Here is a 20,897-nt window from a genome sequence, read left to right as displayed (position 1 = left end):
GACTTTTTTTTTTTGCAACGTTGGCTTGTAAGAGGAGCAGCTGAAAAACACAAGGCGAGTCTCTGTGAGCTTCAGTCTCCCTGTCCGTAACACTGGGGTAACAATGCTGCCTGCTTAAGGTTTCTGGGAGGTTTTACTGGGCAGCGTGCGCACGGTGCTGGTACTACGCCACTCAGTCTGCCCTCTGCTTACAAGTCCTTCTATTAATTCCATAAATACTCATTAAACACTAAGCGTATGCTCCGAGGGATATTCCTGGGTGAATGAGGCCGAAATGGCACTCACCTCCCAGGGCATTCACCTGCAGGGCTTGTGAGAGCGAAGACTTCTGGTCCTCCCCCGCCAGCCCAAGACTCTTTCCTTGCACAGGTCAGGGTGTGAGCCGATTAACTTCTCTAAGGAATTTCTTGATGATCCTGATGCTGGCGGAGGAGAGTCATTTCCCCAGGGAACGACAGACCAGTCGGAAGAGGAGAGGGCGGAACGGGTCACTCTGTCAAATGGGACGGGTGCTGTGTGTCAGAAGTGTGTGGGGTGGGGGGTGGGGGCCCCAGGGAGAGGGGTGGTGGCAAGGCTTCCTGGGGAAGAAAGGGCTGGGGAGGAGTTAAGGGGGAGAGAAGGAGGGAGAGGATGATGAGGAGGCTCTGGGTGGAAGGCAAGGGCCTCATCGAGAACAAAAGGGAGCAGCCTACGTGGGCACACGGGGACCTGGACAAGGTGGGTGGGTTTGGTGTGTAGAGTGTGGGGTGAGGGGTGCTGAGGGCTGGCAGGTAAGGGGCAATGCAGAGTCTTGAACTTGGTGCCTATAACCCTTGAATGTGGAGGGAGGTCAGAGGCCATTAAAGAGTCCTGAGGGGTGCAGATGGCCAGGTTCGGTTTGGGAGAAGATCCCCACAGCTGCCCAGCAGGAAACAGGACGCTGCTGGGACTGGAGGGTGTGCCACTGTGCCCTGGGGGGGGGGGCCTGGAGCAGGCGCTGGGCCGGTCTTCCTACCACACAGGACCGGCCCTGTATGAGAGGTAAGGGGTCTGGCCCCCCAGACGAGGAAAGCGGGAGAGCCGAAGACAGGCTCCTTCTGAGCCTCAGAACCTCAGAGGTGTCATGGGTAAGTCCTGAGAGGTTTGAGAGAAACCTCGGGGCACACCTGTGCAAATCCCACATTCGAGAGCCCCCTGGCAGGTGGCTGTGTGAGATCCCTCTAACTGTTGTGATGGATTACCACAAACCTAGTAACTCCAGACAACCCAGATCCCTTTCCTTACGGTTCTAGAGGTGAGAAGGCCCAACGTCACCGTGTCGTAGGACCATATTCCTTCTGGAAGTTCTTGGGAGTAATTCCTCCCCTTGCTTTCCCAGTTCTCCAACATCACCCTGACCTCTGACCTCTGCTTCCTTCTGATGTCACATCCCCTTCCCTTACAGAGATTCTGTGATTATTCTGGGCCCACTGCATAATCCAGGAGAATACCCCCATCTGAGATCCTCAGTTTCATCACAGCTACAAAACTGCTTTTTCCATAGCAGGTGGCTCCTTTCTTTATAAGTCTCAGCAATCAGTAGATGGACAAATCTGGGGGACTTGCTTCTGCATATCATACTGACAAAATGGTATGCGAGTGACCTTCTGAGGGCACAATTTGCAACCAAACGGGAGACAAGGGTCAGAACGTGGAACTGAAGAAGGAAAATCACACAAGGGCATGAAGTCCCTTCCGTGCTCTGGTTTGGTGCCTTTCTCTTTAAACGGCCTCAGTGGGACAGATTAGTCCAAGTCTTCTGTGCAGTGACCAGTGGAATGATTTTATTTCTTCATTTGCTTGGTGTTTTAAAATCTACCTTCCCTCTCTCCCTCCCTCTTTTCTTTCTTCCTTCTTACCTTCCTTCTTTTTCAGATAATCTTTCAGGGGGCTCTGATTTCAAGACTATAGAAATAATACACAGACAGCTATGTGATAGGCTTTAAGACAATAACTCGTTTTCCAAGAAAATAAATGTTTTAGAAACTCCCGGAATGATCCTAACTTTTCCTTGCATTAAAAACAAACCTTAAAGTTTTGGATGTTATCTTCTCACATCTTCTCTATACAGGCCACTTATATTTAAAGGCCACTTTGACGTAGCTTTATAGGACTTACTGTTTTCCATGGGAAATTGTCTCCCACATTCCACAAAGAATTAGGTTTATACATATGTGTCTGTAGTTTTGTGAGTTTGTGGACATATGTGTATTTTAAGTCTGAAGACAATGACCTTCATGCAGTATTTCAATGAATCCCCACAGTGAAGTTGCATGTGAGGTGTTCTTTCTACTTTTTCTAAAGAAAACAAGGCCTGACTTTTCCCCTGTTGTCCAGAATTGCTTTTTGCTATAGGGTAGGGTTATGGCGATGGAAATCAGGTCGCTTCAATTCTGTAAGTTTGTAGGAAAAGGTGCCCACACTTGCATATATGCACACTGCGCCTCATTTCTATCAAGACTCCGCTGTTGCTAAAAGTGCATTAGATCCACAGGTGGACAGTTTAGACCTTCAGTTCTTTGCCAGCTAATGGAAGGGACACAGGGGTGTTGGAAACGCAGGATTATTTGCCCATAGTCGAGTCGGTGCCCACAGAAGACAGTGAGGGCCCTGAGACATTGGTTTTGGCTTTGTCCTAAATATGTGTGTCAGACCTGAGTTGCCCATTTAGCCCAAAGCAGATCGTGGGATCAGGATACACACACCTGAATAAAATGTACGTAAAGGGCTTCCTTGTCTCCTGTGACCTAAACTTAGTGCTAAGTCCCAGATCTGACCACCATGAAAGGAAGGAAGTCTTCCCCCGACTGAGTCGTGTGGGAACAGAAAACAGGGCCTCCGCCGGCATCAGTGACGCCCTCGCACACACCAAGCGCCTAGGCCATCAGTAGTCATCAGTGTCATTCACAAGCCACACTGCTCTTGGACAGATGGACCAGGGAATGGAAACACTACGCTTCCCTTCAAAGATTCATCATTGCGAATGCTCCTGAATTCAATACTCTTGGTAACCAGTGCTCTTGGTAACAATTTCAGTTTCAGTGGAGTCTGAGGTTTACACCCAACCGAGTGGACGAAGGCTCGTTGTCATGAGAAAAACACAGAAGCATGGGGCCTAAACCGGGGATGAGAAGGGCTGGGCAGGATGTGAGGGGTGGGGGACAGGCAGGGTGTCTGGGCCCAGGGAAGGTGGAGGGCTGGGCTGAAGCTGTACCTCCCATTTGCGCTCTCCACAGGAACCAGAGGACGTGCTTCTTGATCACGAAAACTGTCTGCCAAGAGCTGTTTGTCATTGCCAAGGGCTCCTTTGCGTTCTCCCTCCCAGGTCTCAGTCCTTGAATCACAGTCCTCCTCGTTCTCCTTCCCACCATTCACGGGGAATGGCAGTATGGGGCTATGATAAGAGTTGCTCTTGAACAACAGTGCCCACAGTGGGAACAGCACTCCTGTCTGGGTCTGGAGCTGGGGCCCAGGACAGTACTTGAGTTGGGGGCCTGGCTCTGCGCTGCTCTCCAGCAGACCTTGCGGTGCTGGGCGGCCCCAGAACTAGGTTCTCAGCTTCTCAATCTAGGCTGCCTCATTCTGTAATCGCATCCAGACTCCTGGCTTTACATGCCATCTATTTGTTAATAATTCTCAAATTTGCATTTCAAGCCTGCCCACGCCATTAAGCACCAAAAAATTTGCATATGCAACTGCCAACCTGGCATCTATAGTTTGGTGTCTGAAAGACATCTCAAACACAAGCAGCCAGAGCAGACTCACAATTTCCCACCCCCACTGCTGTCTGCCCCTCCCCCAGTCACCTTCTCTGGGCCATTAGCGTTCATTCAGTTGCTCAAGACAAAAGTCTGGGAGTCATGTTTCATTCCTTACACTTTCTAACGCTTTTAAACATGAGAAAATGTTGTCAATCCTACCTTCAAATTGTATTTCAAATCTGCTCTCCTTGCTTTATTCTCACTGTTCTCAGTCTAGTCCTGGCCTCCGATACTTATTCTTGGGACTGCTGCAGTCCGCTTATAGCTGGTCTTCCCCTTTCCACTTATACCCACTGCCTCCCTTTCTCCAGACAGCACCCAGAGGGGTCTTTTCAAAGGCACACAGCACAGGACGTGGCTGTCCTACCTACACCCCCCAGAAGCTTGCTGTCGGGGTGAGAGCAGTACTTGAAGTTCTCAGCACGCTGTGCAGGGCCGGAGAGACCTGGGTCCACCTCCATTCCCAGATGTCCCTCCTAATCAGCCAACCACCCCGCACCACCCCCTCTCTCCTCCCCCCTCCTCCCCTCTCTCCCTCCTCCTTCATCTCTCCCCTCCCGACCTCTCTCCCCACCACTTCTATGCCTCCGTAGAATTTTTTAATTGTTATTCCCTCTGATAAGAAATTATAGTTTTCAGATACTTACGTATGTGCCTCTTTTTATCATAAAGGCCTCAGGGGGAAAGGCCATCTGCCTAAGGAAAGTCCTTCTGGAGAGACCCACCCTCAGGAGGCATCTGCTATTAAACCACAGTTTTTACTTTCTTTCTAGCAGATGTCCTGGCATTACTTTCCTTTGTATTTACTTGCGTGTTTATTATTCTCTCTCTTCATGGGAACACTGGGTCCACGTGGCCTTGCCTGCCTCATCCACCGTGGTGGCCCCAGGACATCGCTTTATGGTGGCCAACTTATCCCAGTTTCATTGGGACTTCCCTGGTTTTAGCACCGGAAATCCCACGTTTGGGACACTCTTCAGTCAGCAAACCAGGACTGTTGGCCACCACACCATGAATGTCACATAATAGGCACTAACTGACATCAGACCTCACTTATTTGCATGATGTAAATGCATCATGATTTCACAACTAAAAGCAAAACGTCGCCGCAGATGAGCAAAACCATATAAGACAGTCAGCGAGCATCTTCTCACATAAAGACAAGGAGAAGTTAATGGCCACCAAACAAGAAGGTCTTGTCATGAAGCCAGAGTGTGACTTCACAGGGAAGAGCCAATGAGAGTGTTAAAGGTGAAGAGACGATCAGTACAAACACACTCTCCATGGACGGCAGGAGCAGCCGCTTGAAAACTACGTGGATGGGAAGTAGCTTCTGAGAGGCTGAGCCGGGGAGACCCACAGAAGGAAGCACCCGTGGGTAAAGGAATGGAAAACACGGAAGAACATTCAAGAGGTGTGCACCACACAGACCCCTCCACTCTCAGTCTGGTCAGGCAGAAGTTGTGGACAGAGACCAGAAAGAGAATGATGAAGACTGGTATCTTGCATGAAGATGGATGAGATCTCTCAACGTTCAAACACAACACAAACCTCGAAACAAATGCCGCCAACGGGGATGAGAAGGCTTCTAGGTGACCAGAGGAATTACAAAATTCACAGAGAGTGACAGTTCAGGGCATGATGGGAAAGAGAAAGCACAAAGACTGTGAAGTCAAAGACAGGTCACCTGAAATGTTGTGATAGTCAAATTGACATCAGGTTTTCCATTTACAGCAACGGACGCCAGAGGCTATGAGGCTATTACTTAGAAAATAGTGAGAAAAATTTGCTTTGAACCCAGAATTGCACACTTAGCCACAGTATAGGTGAAGAAGGGGAAGTCAGAGCATTTGTCTGGCATACAAGGTCTTAGAGAACTGACCAGTCCCAGAATCTCACCAAAAAAAATCTTTAATGGATGTAATTTTAAAAAAAGATACAGGAAGTAAAACAAAAATATATCAAAAGACAAGAGATACTAGAGTGCAAGGAATCCACAACAAATGTTAATGATTGGCAGCGAGGACAAGATAATACAGCAGAAGATTATCTACAGATTTGAGATTATAAGAGAAAATGCTTATAACAATGATGGGTCGAGGCCACAAAAATAAATTTATTTTTACTTAAAATTTCTTCCTAAATTGAGTACTTTGTTAACATTTTGGGGTAGAATGGAAGCTTTTTCACTTAAGTCTGCCTTCGCTAAAGGCATTCCAGAAATTTCTTAAACAGATCACACCCAGTTTACATTGCCAGTGTTTTTCCCCTTTAATTTATTTTAATTAGCATGAGAAATTAATTTGACAAGAAATCTGAGTGTAGGATCTTCCTAATATTTTATTAACGTTTCCACGCTTTTGTCTTTAGCTTACCTACATTTAATTAGCAGTTTTATGTGACTCACCTTTTTCGAATCATTCAAAGCATTCAATGTGGTTTTCATGGAAACAACTCTCTTTTCTTTTGCACCCAGGTTTCATTGATCGGCGTAATTTTTAATTAAACCTCATAATTTACACCTGGGATAATCAGTTTTGAGGACAAACATGACTGGCGCTCGCCTCGCTGCCAGTGCCCGCCGGGCACAGAGCGGGGCCCAGGCAGCCGCAGCCTCTCTCAGCCACAGTGGGCGCCGGCTGTGGCTTCTGCAGGGAAGGCAGGGCGAGGGGCTGCTGGCTCCGGCTGCTGGCGAGCGGGCTCCGGCCAAGTCCAAGGAGACAGCTTCTTCGGTCCTCCCACAGCGGTACTGAGTCCTAGTAATTATTGTTAAATTGCAATGCTATGCATCCAGTAACAAGCTGCAAACACATTTTAGGGAAAAAATAACATGGAGATAGAGAACAAAGACAAGTCAAAAGCGATTCAAGGATGGGAGATGGCAACGATGAATTTAGAATTTTAGACTCAGGAAGAGAAGTTAAACGTGGGTATTAAAATACAAGAGCAGCCATATAAAGTGTGGAGAGTGAATCCATAATTTCTATACCTACAAAGGAAAAACTGTCTCTAATACAAAATTGGGTAAAAGTCACAGCATAATAATAAGAAATAAAGCAAAATAATACCACCCCCACATGTCCACATGCAGACTAAGCACTGTAAATAAAAATAGGTTACACGCACGTAGTTAGAAAAATAGACTAGGATTTGATTTTTATTTAAGTAAACTATTCTTACAGCTCATAATGGCCTTGTAGTTATGTCAAAAATGCTCTGTATTTTAAAGAAATGCCTACTGAATTATATAAGGAATGATGTCTGTGGCTGGCTTTGAATGATTTCAATTGAGACGAAGAGGACTAGAGGAAGGGGATGTGGGAAAATCCGGGCAGCTGCTAAACTCGGGCGATGGGAACACTAGAAGTTTATTGCACTATCACCTACTATTGGTCTGTTTGCCTATTTTCCCTAGGAAAGGCCTTGAGGGTCTCGGCTCCAGTGGTGATGGAGGGGCTGGAGAGTCGTGGAGCACTTACTAGAACTCGAGGAGCACTGAGCGTGAGGGCTGAGTGTTCAACCCCGCCAGATTTTAGGGCCGGCTTTCCTAGAACCCACCATGTAACAGGGTAATTTGGCAAGTTTTAAGAAACCTACATCGAATTGGGTAGCCATCAGCAAAAGCATGATGTCGAACATGGAAGATTCAACATTTGAAAGATGTCAGTGATCTTACATTTAATCTATAAATTTATAATTTAATGTAATCCAGTCAAAAGCCCAGTAACATTCTTTAGGATATATAAAAAATTGATTTAAAATTTCACATGAATGAGCAAATATTCAGAAAAACACGTTATAAATTCAAAAAAATTAATGGATAAATTTTCTTTACCAGCTACAAATGCACTACCTGTTATAGAGACTTAAATGAAAACACTGTTGGTGAGCGGCATTGTTTGATAACTGATAAACAGGCCACTGAAGCGTGACAGTGAGCACAGAAGACAAGAGCCTCGCTGGAACGTGGGATGTGATGCAGGAAGGCTGGTTGATTGATAGGTGTGGCAGAAACGGCTCGTTTTTCTCCTGGGCACACAGGGAGCCAACACTCCCTACCCCTTCTCGAGTTGAGAATGAGCCCGTGAGTATACGTGGAAGTGATATTTGGCGTTTCCAGTCCCGGCCCCTCGCTGCCCCGAGTGGTCATTCCCATTTCCTTTCCCCAGTGTGATTGGAAGTGAAGGACTCCCTGACGGTGGAAGTTCAAGATGCATTGAACGGATCTCTGCAACTTGGCACACGGGGGAGTGTCCCAGGTGAGAAAGCTAATAATCCACATTGAATTGTGAGTAGAAACTGAATTGTGTAAATCAAAGAGAAACAAGAATTATTACAATAGTTAGCACTTAACCCCTAATCATTACAGTAGGGGAAACAACTGCTTAACGTGTAGCTTGGGAGAGAGGGCTATCTATTATAAAGAAAAAGACCTGGCCCTGGATGGTGTAGCTCAGTGGATTGAGTACAGGCCTACCAACCAGACGATTGCCGTTCGATTCCCAGTCAGGGCACATGCCTGGGTTGCGGGCCAGTTCCCAGGAGGGGATGCATGAGAGGCAACCATACATTGATATTTCTCTCCCTCTCTCCTTCCCTTCCCCTCTAAAAATAAATGAATAAAATCTCTAAAAAAAGAAAAAGACATGCAATATAATAGGGCTCTGCTTCATAACAGAAAAAACAGAAAAAATCAGGGAGGAATAAATACCCAATCATTTAAAAGTACACCGGGAGAAGGCCTGTGACATTGAGATTAAGTGGGCTTCCTTAACAAAATGCACGACAGAATAAAACAAGACTCAGAGAAAAGGTAACATTTAAATATACCAAAACCCTAAATAAAAATCTCATACCGAACAACTCAGTGATCAGAACACCAGACACAAGACTAGGAGAGAAAGCACTTACAACATAACCCAGGATTGCTATTCGAAATACACAAGTGTATCTCCAAATCAGTGTGGAGAAGTCAAGCCATGAAAAAGGAAACAAGTGAAATTTATGAGTGGAAGAGGAAAGGCAAACGACTTGCGCCTTTAGGAAAAGATGCTCATCTTCTCTAATACCCAGGAAATGCAAATTAAACAGGAATGAGATACCATTTGTCATGTGTCAGACTAGCAAAGACTAAACCGTCTGATAACGCTGGTGTTGGAGAAGTCACCCACAGCGACGGGAGGGTGCAGTCTCGGTGACATCTGGGAGCACAGTTTCACTTGACCTGGGCCAGCTGTGCCACCACAGCTGCGAGCAAGACCAGTCGTACATGCTGTCCAGACCCACACGGCCTGTGTGCACAGCCGAATCGTGCAAGGCGCTCGATGCATCCGTTGAAGGTCTGTCTGGAAAAAGCCCAGTCATTGTTAATGTCACCGCAACAGTTTGTAGGACATCAATGGAACCTGGCAGCCAAGGAGAGGGGACTGGAATGCACATGCATGAACAATGATGACTTCACTGTACTAGTCAGCGGAGGTGGTTGTCACCACTGAATGAGCACGTACACTGTGTAGCTGTCACATTCAAAATGACTGTGCAAGTAGAGCAAAGAATCTGCAGCAAATTTTGCATTAGGCTTGAACAGTCCTCCACAGAAACTACTGGGGTGATTTAGAGGGACGCAGCTATGGGGAACTGGTGATTGGCAGCTTCATCATGACAATGTGCCCGCTCGTGCATCATGTCTCGTGCAGGGTTTTTCGGTTAAACATCAAATCACCCAGATGACTCGGATCGCTACAGCCCAGACTTGGCACCCTGCAACTTCTGGCTGTTCCCAAAACTAAAATCACTTTTGAAAGGGAAGAGATTTCAGACATTCGATGAGATCAAGGAAAACAGGTCAAGGCAGCTGATGGCGACTGGGAGACCTGTGTGAGGTCCCAAGGTGCGTACTTTGAGGGAAACTGAGGTTCTCCTTCAGTTCAATGTTTGAGGGAAACGTTGTCCTGTGTACAATGTTTCTTGCATCTCGTACCTTCTTCAGTAAATGTCTCTATTTTTCATAGTACACGGCTGGATGCCTTCTGGACAGACCTCATAGTTTGCAAAACCAAGGGATCTGAGATGACCTTAAAGTCTGTCAGCAGGGGAATGGTTAAATAAAATATGGCGTCCATGTGGGATGCAATCGCCTTTAAAGAATAGTCCAGATGACGCTGTGATACCTTGTGGAAAAAAGCTTGTGGTACACCAGTATACCTAGCATACCTCTCCCATTTAGCTGCATGACCGAGTGTATACAGAGCACATGCAAGTACATCATTTGGGGGTTGCCTGTCAGCGTACAAAAATGCGACTGCCGGGCGCACCCCACTGCTAGAGTTCCGGCAGAGAACAGGCGGCACCCCCAAATCAGGAGGATTTGTGGGGCATCGAGTCCAGGACACTGGACACGTTTGTTTTGCTTTTGTTTTTTATTTCTTTGTGTGTTTGAGGGTGCTTGATCAGCCGTGGGAGGAATTATCAAAGCATGGTGCTGGAGGCGGGTGCAGTTACAGCAGCAGCCCCGGACCACTGCGGCCCGACTGGACAGGGCGTCACGTGGCGGAGACCAGCCAGACTTTTTTTCAGGAGACTTGGTGGAGTTCCCTCCCCAACTTCCTCTGTCTCTTTTTCTGCTTCTCCAGTCCTCTTTCGTAGGAATGGTTGGCTACCCTTTGTTCTGATTCTTGATCACACGTTTTATTTGGGAATCCGAAATATCGATACTTGTTCACTGTTTCATTCTGACCTAATGTTCTTGCCTTAGGTTGCGGTGGAAGGATTGGGGAGAAGGAAGGGAGAATCTTCTCAGCTCGTCTTCTGCTCATTGGACGAGAGAAACGGAGCGAGCCCCCTCACCTCTCTGGACCCCAGTTTTTCTGTCTTTCTAACAAGAATGATAAAACTGACTGCAAAGGGTCCTTGAAAAGGTCCCAGGTGATCACACGATCTCTCTGTTGCCCGAAGTAGTGCTTTTCAGTCTTTAATGTGGACATGAGTGGCGTGGGGATCTGTGTTAAAACCATCATTCTGATTAGCCTGAGATCCGTAAGGACATGATGCTGGGCCACTGACCGCACCTTGAACAGCAGGCATTACCTGTGGGGAGGAAAGAGCTGCACCCAAAATTCCTTTAGGAAATCCCAGGGCCAGCCGGTTCCCTGACTCCAGGACGCCCCAGGACCTGTGGCCTATGCACAGAGTGTGGGGACCCCTCCGCGAGGCACTCAGTGGGGGTGGCCCAATCTGAGAAAGGCTGGTCAGCAGAACCAAGGCCTAGCACAGCACTTGGAGATGTGCTCGATGTAACCCCTTCTCCCTCCGCCACACGCAGCAAAGTGGACACACTGAGTAACCTGCTTTCCGTGTAGTGAATAGATTTTATCAGTTGACAATCAAGCACTTAATTAAAAATAAGTAATTCATAAGAGTGATTAATATTAGGCAGCCAAGTAGATTTATTCAACACTCTTGGCATTTAAGTGATAGATAAAAACCAACCAACATTTCTTCCTTCTTTGAAAAAAAATTTTAAGAAACTAGTCTTATTTCAGAAAATGCATTTTTACTAAGTTTGAAGAGAAATATAATCTCCACCCAGGATGACACTGTGCTAGGCTCCTTGTAAACACTTGGACAGAACGTGTTTAAGGATTTACTTACTTAGTCAATGGATATTTACTCAGGGTTCACCATACCCTGGCCTCTGCTTTGCACACCAGTTTCACTGAGGCCAAGAGCACCCACTCCCCTCGGAAACCAAGTGAGCCAGACACTCATATATGGTACGAGTCGGAGGAGGGAGTGACCCACAGGTTTGGCATCACACTGAGTGAGGAGCAGGAGTGTAATTAAAGAGACCAAGGGGACGGGGACCAGCAACCTTGAACTCCTCCTTCAAATGCTGCTTCCTGTCCAGACCTGCTGGCTGGCCAGCTCTTTTGCCAGGGTACCCTGATCTCTCCCCCACCCCCACTCTCTAGGGAGCATTCGGAGTGGCCTAAACGTCAGCTTGACACGACTTATATTGAGTTTCAAGTAGTAACTTGACTGTAGAAGGTGCATCCAGTTACCTCTAAAGCAAAAGGGCGAACAGCAACCCCAAAGAAAAGCCACCTTGGCTGTAGGACCCATGAAATCTCTGGCAGCCAAAGAGGGACAACTCCAAAGGCTGCGAAAACAGCCACTTTCGCCACTACCTACTAAGAAGGGGAGGGGTTAGGGCTGGGGCCAGAGTCAGGGTGATCAGGTGACTTGCTCATCTTCTACAAAGTGGCTATGGGGCCCTGACCCGTGTGGTTCAGTGGGTTGGGCATTTTCCCACATACCTAGAGTGCGTGCCCGGGTCACGGTTCAGTTCCTGGCCAGGGAGCAAATGGGAGGCACCCGACTGATGTTTCTCTCTCCCCTCGATGCTTTTCTCCTTCTCTTCCTCCTTCCCTTCCCCTCTCTCTAAGAATAAACAAAATCTTTAATAAAAAAGAAGCACACAGACAAACAAAAAAACAAAACGACCATGGTGGAGGGTTGATCAACGGTGATAACAGCTTCAACAATAACATCACATTTATTTCAAACCTTGCCTGCTACACTGTGAAATACTTGGGATAAAGTGTCAGCATCTCCACCCTACGTATTGAAACACGAGGGGCCAATGAGGAATGGCTCCCCCTCCCCTGGGCTGTCCCCCCACAACCCCTTCTGGGCTCCCAGCACAGACTGTATTCTGGCTTCAGGGTGAGGGTGGATGAGTATCAGCAGCTCTATGGACCGAATACCATTTGTGGAGAAACAGTGTCTGGGAGACCTATCTACCCCAGGAGAAAGGGCAAAATTGAGTGGTCAAACCAACGAGCCGTACAGAAGATTGCAAGGGGAGATTCTGAACGCAGCCAGGTGCGGTGATGAGTTTGCTGCCCGGCTCAGTAAGTTTGGGAAGGGGCAGAGACCGGAAGGGAGGGTAGGGCGTGGACAGGCCAGGGAGCTCCAGCAGCCCTGCCCCCGTGCGTGCAGGCCAAGCACAGGCCCTGTGGGAGAGCCAGGTGTTCAGGGCCCACTGCGCTCACCTTCCAGACACTCGACACCAGCTTCCAAAGCCCTCCTTGCTCCAGTCCCTCTGCACCTTTGCCCATGCTGTGCCCTCCGCCTGGAAATTCTTGCCCTTCCATCCACCCCACCGGCTCTCTTTCTTCCTGCTTCACCACATAGCTCCCATGTTGCCCCCCAAAAGTTGCCAAGACACAGATGAGCTAAGCTGCTTTGTCTGTTCCTCCACATCTACTGGCCTTTGAAAGGCCTCTGGGAAAGCGCCCGTCCCATCCTCTAGCTCTTGACAAGCATCTCCAGTCTCCAGGGGGTATTCTCGTCACTTTGTGGTCCCCACCCAGGGCCTGGGTCAGCATTCTGATTCACACATATTTTTGTACTAATTAATACCTGAGTGAAGGAATGCTTGTAACGATCACCAAGTTTATGGAAGGCTGATAGACCCAGCTAGACCACGATCTCCTCCTATCTGTTTCACATCACTGAGATCAGGGGCAATATAGCAACATCATTAAAAGTATCACTTTTGCTATCAAATACAACTGCCCTACGGGAAAGCCCTACTTGACTACTAACTAGCTGAGGCTTTTAGTTATTTGATTGACCTAAACCTTATCTGTAAAGTGGATTAGTATGAAGCGTGAATGAGGTCATGGATGCCAATCACTTATAACAGACCTGCAGTCGTGTGGGAACAGCAGCAGCAGTAACAGAAGTAGCTGCAGTAGTAATATTGGCAATGGCCGTGGCCGTCGAGGTAGCAGCGGCATTACCAACAGCAGCAGTGGTGGCAGTAATGACAGTAGCAGCTAGTCGTCATCACCCTCCTCAGGGTCAGAAGTGGCAACAGCAGCAACAGCATTAGAAGTAACAAGAGTGGTAGAAATAGTGGTCATTACAGTGGAGTTAATAATACTAAGAGCATTAAAGATAGTGGTAATAATAGGCATTAAAGTAGTAGTAACTACTAGGCTGTTGGTTAAGAAATCTCACATATTCTTATAATTTGTTTTATTACGTCCAGCTATAGACACAGCCATAGTTTTAGCAACCCAAGGCAAAGTTAGGAAATAATCGGATCAACTGACACCGGGTCAAAAAGGTAATTTTTAAAGGTGCTCCCATTACTCAGTGCCAACTGAAAGGCAATCAAATCTAAAATTAATGCAGTGTTCACAGGGTCCTCTGCCCAAAAGTCCCAAGAAACACCAATTGGTGTGCCTGGCTGGTGTGTCTGGTGTCCAGACACTCGACACCAGCTTCCAAAGCCCTCCTTGCTCCAGTCCCTCTGCACCTTTGCCCATGCTGTGCCCTCCGCCTGGAAATTCTTGCCCTTCCATCCACCCCACCAGCTCTCTTTCTTCCTGCTTCACCACATAGCTCCCATGTTGCCCCCCAAAAGTTGCCAAGACACAGATGAAACCCCACTTTCTCTCTCAGGAAGAGCCAGGAGAGCTGAAGGGACGCCAGCTGGTTGGAGGCAGCTCCTCAAGTTAAGACCTAGCCTGTGAACTAGACCTTGGCTATCCTGTAGGGTGCCAGTTCATCCTCAAAGCCGGACCCAGGCTCAGTGGCGTCCACTGGCTGGGCCTCTCCCTGGGCCTTTCCTGCTTGGTTCAGGCAAACAATCTCATGAATCCCTGGTCAAGTGAGAGTGTGCAAAGGCCTGATGAAAGAGCGTGAAGAGGAAATGAAAGAAGGATGGTCCTTGGATCAACAGGAACTTCAGGCTTTCCAGGACGCCTCTCTTTCAGCCTGAACTCCAGCCGGCAGGCGCTGACAGAGCAGCTGAGCGTGGCATCACATGGGGGCATCGCTGTCTGTGCCCCCACTCCAACTGGTCAGCAGTCAGCATTTGGAAAGAGCCTCTGGCACCCTTTTCTGATGTCATTAAGAGACTTTTGCTTTCTAACAGAGTGCATTCAAAATTGTTCATGACAGCAGTGCCTCCGCCCCAGTGATTACCCAATTCTTCTGGAACTCGGAGAGTTGGCGTGAGGCACTGGACTGGCAGTCCGCAGCAAGTCGGCTCTCTTCTCTCTTGCACAGGACAGCGACCTCCCTGGAGTGAAGAAGGACCCAAAAGTCCCCCGGAGGGAAGTTTGATCATTCTGGTCAGAGCTGAAGTCAGAGCAGACTGATGTGCTCAGGGCTGACATTACTCGTGTCTCTGTGGGAGACAATCCATGGACAGCTACCGCACTCCATGGTTTGCTGTCCCCTTTCTCTCCACCTTTTTCTGCTGTGTGTGTATATAAAGATTCTAAAAATGGAAAGCCAAATCCTTTAAACTACTCATATTTTGATTTACGAAAGACAACAAACATATCCTCTGGGCAGGGGAAGCATGTCTTTTCTTGAATCTGAGCTCAGGAACACGGAGTGTTTCCATTCAGGTCCTTCAAGGTACATCAAGTTGAAGGGTGATCTAATCGGCTGTCAAGACAAACTGAGTGTTCTATTCAATAACTTCTCCGCCATTGAACACAGACAGACTGATCATTTAACCTTGATGCCTACTTCTGCAAAACGGAGAATTGAAAATCCCTTTCATGGAGCAAACGCAGGGATATGATGCTCCCAGCGCAAGACTTGACCCAGGGGGGGTGCTCAAAAATATCTGTTAAAGAGAACGAGTTTTGCTAAGCGAACCAAACAGTCAGTCATGGGAACAAGAGAAGAAGGGAAAAGTGGTAGTAAATACAGTTTATCACTCCCACTTCACTGAGGATGGGACCCACATGGGAGCGGTAACCGGTCCTCAGTCACGTGGCCATGTCATGGCAGAACAAGCATTAGGGCAAGACTTTGGATTACAGGTCAACAGATGAAGTCACTGCCCACCAAAAGACAACTGGGAATCCAACTTTGCCTCTCCTTTTAAAAAAATTTTAGCAGTAGTAGCTGTGGCTACTACTATTATTATAGCATGAAATATGTGGCCCTTTGACCACTCCTGATGTTCCTGCAATCCTGGAGACTTAATGATGTCGGTGATTCCAAGCATGATGCTGGACCAGTGCAGCTGAGGGCACCATCTGTGGACCAGCATCCTCAGCACCCTTGGGTGGTCTATCAGACTCTCTGGGGATTGGGCCCAGGGATCTGTACTTTAACAAATACTCTGGGATATTCTGAGGCATGAGGTCTGTCCAGAAGGTATCCAGCCAAGGAATACAAAAAATAGACATTTATTGAAGAAGATAGAAGCTATAAGAAATACTGTACATAGGGTAATGACACCTTAGTTCCCTTCAAAGTAGGCACATTAGGACCTCACACAGTTCTCCCAATTGCCATTAGCTGACCCATCTCATTTTTTTGGATCTTATCAAAAGTCTGAACACTCTTCCCTTTCACAGGTTATTTTAGTTTTGGGAAAGGCCAGAAGTCACAGGGTGCCAAATCTGAGCTATAGAGGGGCTGAGTCACCTGTGTGATTTGATGTTTCACCAAAAAAACCGCACAAGACGTGATGCATGGGCAAGTGTGTTGTCATGATGAAGCTGCCAATCACCAGTTGCCCATAGCTGTGGCCTTCTGAATCATCCAAATTGTTTCTGTGGAGGACTGTTCAAGCTTCTTCTAAAATCTGATGAAGATTCTTTGCTCAACTTGCTCAGCCATTTTCAATGCAACAGACCCACAATACACATGTTCACTCAAGGATGTCTACCACCCCCATGGACTAGTGCAGTGAAGGTGCCATTGTTCACATATGCGCATTCCGGTCCACTCTCCTTGGCTGCCAGGTTACGTTGATGCCATGGAAACCATTCTTGTTGTGTTAACACTGGCTGGACTTACTCTGAACTGGACTCATGTGTCACATTCGAGGATCACTAATCCAGACCAAGGCTGTCAGTTCCCCGATGCATGTGAAAGTCCCCATAGCTGTGACCGGCACCACTGGGGTCCATGGCAGAGGTTGTTTGTGGGCTACTTATTCCTTCTCCCTTGTCTTTCCTCCATGCAGAGACTCAGAGAGCTGGCTGTTCTCTTTGACAGTCTTGCAATTAGAGGTGGTCATGAGACTAAATGCTCACCAGTGAGATGTGTGTGGGAATCTACTGGGAATTTGGGAAAGCTATTTCTTTCCTAATCAGAAAAACGCAAGGGGTGTACTCCATGCCTGTGTCAGCTTCTGCTCCTGACTTTGAATGCTGTGTGCAAGGATCTGATGCTGGCTGTCCTATAGTCGTCTTGCAACCGAGAAGAGACAGCCAAGAGAACCACGAAGACACCAGCCTGGAGCAGCAGCACCATTGAAAACCACTGAACTCCACTGGTGTATTCTTGGTATGGAAGACAGAGAATGCATTTCCAGTCACACGTCTATTGTCGCACATCTATTTGCTAAGAGGTTTTTTCCTCCCCAGTAACTATGAGTAACTATGACATAATAAAGTGGAGTATGAATTTCTTGTAACTTACACTAAAATAAAATTAACTTGCAGACTGAATGCTGGCATGTAGAAGCAATGAGTCTACAGCAAAGAAGAAGCAGGAAGGAAGCAAAGACCCACAAGGATGATCTTGTTAGGTGTGCATTTATTGCCTTGGACTTCCCAAACAAGCTGCCTCTAACTGAGGGACTTAACACAATTGACATGTACTCTCTCCCAGTTCCGGAGGCCAGAATTACAAAGCCAAAGCATCTACTGGGTTGACTCCTCCTGAAACATTTAGAGAAGAGTCTGTTCCATACCTTTTGTCATGGGTTGGACTGTGTGTTCCCCCAAAAGTTATTAAGGCCCGACCACCAGTACCTATGAATGTGACCTTATTTGGATAAAGGACTTCTACAGATGATCAAGATAAAATGAGGTCATTAGGGTAGACAACAGTGCAATGACTGTCCTTATAAATAGGGGAAATTTGGACAAAGGAATGGACATGCATAGAAGGACAAGAGTGTGAAGACACAGGGACCATGCCATCTATAAGCCAAGGGACACTGAGGTTTGTCAGAAGCTCGAGACACGTGGACAGACTTTCCCTTGCAGGACTCAGGAGAACCAACCCTGCTCACAATAGCTCACTTCTAGTTTATGGTGGCTGCCATCCATCCATCCATTTCTTGGTTTGTAGACGCATCCCACCCATCTCTGCCTTCATCCTCATGTGGACTTTTCTCCTGTGTCTTTGTGTCTCAAATCTCTTTTTTTTAAATAAGAACATTTGTCATCGGATTTAGGGCCCACTGTAAATCCAGAATGAGTTGATCTTGAGATTCTAATTCCATCTGCAAGACCTCATTTATAAATAAGGTCCCATTCACAGATACCAGGGTTAGGACTTATACCTATCTTTTGGAGGGGATAGAACGCAACCCATCATGACGCTTTAATATTCTGGTGGGAAATATTACTTCATGCTTAATGATGTAATATATCTGTAAACAGCATATTGCACACCACCTTGAATACTCAACCACAGTGTCTAGAAGGAAGAGAGGGCAGAGCAATGGGATGGGGAAAGAAGTAGTTGACTCTGAGTTTTCCCTCCAACACAGATGGCCCAGAAGGCCTCTAAGAAAAGGTGCCAATTCTACCTTGTTAGAGTCAGGAAAAGGGTTCACATCTCTGTATCTCTCCTTCCACCTATGGCTTTACTTAAAGTAATAATTGGCCCCAAGATTAAAAGGATCAAAATCAGCACAATGCGTGAATCTGCTAATTGCTCTTCCTTGCTGTGGACATAGCCAGTTTCAGTTTTTGGTCTCATCCTAAGTATGACATCTCAGTGACAAATTAAATCAGTGAAGTTGAGAGCTCCTGGAGGGTGAATAATAGACTGGGATAAGGATACCCGGGTTGTAGTAAATGCTTTGCTCCTAATTAGCAGCGGGAGCTTCAGCGAGACCCTGTGCTCTATGGGCTTTTCCTCCTTCATCTGCAAGAAGCAAGGGTTGGCTGGCTCCTTTCTCCAACTCTTCCCACACCCCGTTGCTTTGCACACACTCCCTTCGGAATTTGGACAGAAGTTGAGTTGTGTGTGTGTGTGTGTGTGTTTATGCACATGATCAGTATGGAGATTTATGGAGACGCTTGCTTTTTATACAGCTAAAGAGGAAACACGCGCACGCACAGACACACACCACACACAACGACAGCCAGTGAAACTTTGCCAGCTTAACACACATATATACAGCGACAGCAGACACAGTGCCACCAGACTGCGACGAGGGAGAGTGCCTCTGTCAATATTTACTGAGACAGAAATGGTAACGCGGCCTGTTTTTAGCTCCCTTCCCTCAACGAGCACTCGGAGGCCTGGGTCTCAGCCTCACATACCAGGCACTGGGTCCGGGCACTGGGTCCAGGCACTGAGTCATGCATGAGACCTGAGACCTGCCTCTAGGTGCTCAGAGTCCATCTGAGAAGTGGGACAAAGGGCGAGGCGAGGTTTCACATGTGCTATGATGCTGGGACGGGGGCAAGGGCAAGGTGTGGTGTCACGTGTACTATGATACCCCCATCTGGGATACCCCCAGATGGGGTTATCATAGTGGCTCTAAGGGGTGATAGCACCAACCTCATCTTGGGGCCACTCAGAAAGGCCTCTGAGCCGTGCTTCTGAGCCCAATCGGCAAGGTGCGCTGTGCCCTGTCGCCCCCTCTAGTTCAAGGCAATTTGAACTCGACAGTTCCTCAACGCCCAGGTGAACTGCAGTGAAGCAGGTAACTTCTAATCTTTCCTGTTGTCTCCGTTAGATCTTTCTGGATCTCACCCAACCTCTATGGTTATCAATCAACTCTACCAGTTATCTTCTTAAACCACAGTTCACGTCCAGCCACATCACTCGGGGACACGGGCCAGGCTACAGAATGTTATCTCCCATCCTGGCCATCTGGCTATTCAAGGCCCTCTGGTTTTCAGTTGACCTTGGCCATGTCATCTCCTACCAAAAATGGCAATAGACAGGACATCCTGACCAAAGTTGGTGGTAGCTTCACCTATTTGAGGTGTACAGGGTGTCACAGCTATTCTGACATGCACATCAGTTAGCCTGATCCTTGTGGCTATGTTTCTATTCTGGGCATTTGTACGGGGATGAGCCCCAAACTATGGAGTTGGGGGACTGTATACCAACACCCTCCTCTGCCACCTGCGAATTCGGGCCAGCCTCCCTTTCTCCATTTGTGCACTGGAGCTGGCAATTCCTGGTCTGACTGCCTCCTGGGAGCAAAACCCAGAGAAACACCATGGAGTCACATGTGTACAACCTTTTCACTGAGACCCGGAGGGTTTAGTGTAAAGAGGCTTGACTGTGATGTCAGGAGACCCAGTCCCAGTCAAGGAGCCCAAGGGTCCTGTCTCACTGCTCCGGGCCTCTATTTCCCATCTGAAAGCACATGCAGTCTTGCCCTTGGTGATCTCTCAAGGCCCAGGGGTTACTGGAAAACTGTGTGAGTCTATCTATTTCTTCCTCATTAAGGAATAATGCTCCCTCTACGTAAGTGACATGAAATCTTTGGAAAGTGCACACTAAAGAAAACACCTGTCATCCTGCCACGTGCTCTGTGCCTTCTGCTGGTCTTAGAGTGGCTGGTGTCTCGAGGTCAATCCTGGGCATGGTGCCGGAAGGCTGCATTAAATGCCCAGCAGCAGGCCCATCTCTGTCCATGCAGCTGGTGATCGTGCGGGTCAGTGAGCTGTGATCTACCATGGGTGGAGATGGGACTCTGCATACCTGGGACCTGCACTCGGAGCCAGGGCTCTGCAGAGGTGGGTCCGAACTCTGTCCTCTGGGGCCCAGATCTGTCCCCTCACAGCTCTCCTGTCCCCGCCGTAGAAACTGAATGCCTCTCCAAACATGGGCATTTTCCTCGCTTGAGCGTTTTGGGCAGGCTAAACGCCTCTGACAATGAGCCCGAAGTTTCATAGCAAAGCAATTTCACTTGGTAATTTGCTCAGCACTAAATGCTTTTAGCTCTTCTAAGTTCATCTCTCACTACATTATTTTCCCAGGACCACTCATTTTTAACATAATAAGGCTCGCAGGCCTACGCTGTAATAGGACCTTTACCACACGGGCGCAGAGGTGACAATGCCTTATTTTCTGTCACAGAGATTTAATCAA

The sequence above is a fragment of the Sturnira hondurensis genome, unplaced genomic scaffold, assembly GCF_014824575.4.
Source record: "Sturnira hondurensis isolate 20B ecotype Veracruz unplaced genomic scaffold, ASM1482457v3 Scaffold0021143, whole genome shotgun sequence".
Taxonomy (NCBI): Eukaryota; Metazoa; Chordata; class Mammalia; order Chiroptera; family Phyllostomidae; genus Sturnira; species Sturnira hondurensis.
This window is presented reverse-complemented; position numbering follows the sequence as displayed.